Source organism: Trachemys scripta, chromosome 20 (genome assembly GCF_013100865.1).
Source record: "Trachemys scripta elegans isolate TJP31775 chromosome 20, CAS_Tse_1.0, whole genome shotgun sequence".
In the NCBI taxonomy this organism is placed as follows: domain Eukaryota; kingdom Metazoa; phylum Chordata; order Testudines; family Emydidae; genus Trachemys; species Trachemys scripta.
In genome coordinates, this window is record NC_048317.1 from 3,695,920 (window position 1) to 3,698,411 (window position 2,492).

Sequence of the window (2,492 nt, forward strand, 5' to 3'; positions counted from 1 at the left end):
TCTTATCACTTTATTCCATTAACCCTTTTCTCCCAAAGTAAATTAAATTGTCATTACTCTGCAGATGGGATTCTGGGATTGTCAATCTATGACTGCAGATAGCAACTTCCTTCCTTGCTGTTCTGCGTTCTTATCAGTGGGTCTCTGTGCTTTCTCCGCTTGTTCCAGTTTTGCTGCTCCAAATGTTTTCTCTTTTAAATTCTTGTTTGAATATTAATTTTCCCTTTCAGCAGTTAAGTATCCATCATCCATCCTCTCAGTACATGCTGCAGTCCAGCAAGCAGCTGGTATAATGTTCCACTTGTCTTAGACAGCTTAACTTGATCTATAGAATAGTTACAAGAATGTATCCAATTTTATTTTATAGTAAAGGGGTCAACTATGAGAACATCTTAATATACTTCTCTTGGTCTCTTCGTTTTTGTTATTTAGACCAAGTTGAAGTTGAGGGAAGAGGTGTTTTGGGAAAAAGTATATGTAGGGGTAGAACATGAGTATCCGCAGAAACTAGTACCCTTTATGGCTCAGTGGTTGGGGAAGAAATCCAGTTTCTGGAAAGTAATGTTTTGCTTGCCAGTTGGATCTTAGCCATCCTCAATTTAACAGTATAATTATTTTAGTCTGAATCCTGTGAATTAGGAGAGCACCACAAGTCAGGCTGTCCAAAAGAACGTGTGCTAAGCTGCATCCATTTTTAACACATCTTTTGAATTGGGCTTAACTGTAATATGCTCAGTAGGAAACTTTTAAATATTACCTGTGCCTCTCATGGATCTTCTGTGACCTATTCCACGCTACATAAAGAGAGCCTTTCTCATTCCATGAGAACCATCACTAACCTGCCTAGGGTAAGATGGTGCCTCCATTCTAAAACCCCCAGTTATCTGTCATGTAACTCCCATATAGTGGCTGACATTTGTTGAATCTTGGCCTAGAATTGAACTTTTTTAAAGGCTCAAACTTCACTCAGAAATGTGAGTTACCTGAATCTGGGGCTGAAGCGGTTTTCGACCATTTAAAATGTTCTGTTCGGATGCTTGTTTTGTGCTTGGATAATTAAATACTTGATTAAAATCTTCAGATGGTACATGTGAGATGTGCTTTTTTGTTCAGAAATAAAGGTGGGCACGTGAAAGATTATTTACAGTGGATAGTATTTTCAGCACTGTGCACCCATCATGGTCTAGTTCCCAAGTACAGATATTTGATCCTTCTGATAGATATGAAGATGAGTGGCTTAGACTTGGCAATCTTAACTTCCAAAGCATTCTTGATCTCCTACAGAAGTGTCCTTTTATGGACATATTTGTATTTCCAGTATGACCTAGAGGGCCTACCTGAGATTGGGGCCTCATCGTGGGGACTGTGCATATGCTTTGGGTGAAATTCTGATTCTATTCACGTCAATGGCAAAACTCCCATTGACTTCAGCGGGGCTAGGATTTCACATTGGGGCGGCGATTCAAAGAGTTCAGTCTAAACAGACAACAGAGAGAGTATTAAATCCCTATCTTTGCATATAGAGAACTTGAGACTTGCCCAAGGTCACACAGGAAGTCTGTGGCAGAGTTTGAGTCCCAGTCCAGTGCCTTAACCAGGAAACAATTCTTCCTTTCTAGGCCATCCTTAGTTGTATCTAATTTTGACCTATTGTTCCATCAGGCTTTGCTAGGCTGCACTTATTTATCAGTTTTTATTTTTAAGCCAGTGGCTCATACCTTTCTGAAACAATCTTGTGCTGAACTTAACTCAGAATTTTAAAAAACTTTTCATACTTTGTAAAGAAACAAGATCTCAACGAAATTATTTTCCCTTGGCAGGTCACATTTAGCGTGATCGGAGGAACCTTAACTTGGAATGTCCTGACTTTTTGGTGGTTGAAATCTCACCCTTACTGTGTTGCATTAATGTCTTTTTTAGCTTTTAGTAAGCAGCATCTCTAATTTATTTTACCACCAATCTTGAATGTTTTTGCATGTTTCCTGTTTGTTTTAGAAGATATCATTGCAGATTGGTTGAGCTGGTATGGGGTTTTCTTCGCTGCATACCAAATAGAAAAAGTGTTTAACTATCCCCTGATAGGAGGCTCACTGTTTTAACAGACACCAAAATATGGGTGTGGTGGTTGTGCCATTAAAGCCCTGTTATGTCCTGGCAAGGATCTGCCTTCAGTTTTTTATTTTATTACTGGCACCCATCTGCATGCAGGTGATTAATAAACATAAAACAATTATTCCAGTCCAAACAGCCTTGGTGGAGTCAGGTTAGAGTGGAACATATGTTTTGCCTGAGGGCAGGGACCAAGCTTTGAATCCCCACTGACTGAGGGATACAAGGAGTTGCATCAAGAGCCAACAGAGCGGCAACCTCTAGGAATAAATATGGACTTCCATTACCCACAAAGCAATTGAACAAAGAATCTGCAGAATTTTTTAAAATGCTCCTTTGACTCTGTAATGAAGCACTTCATCCTTCTTGGGACAGCTTAGTTT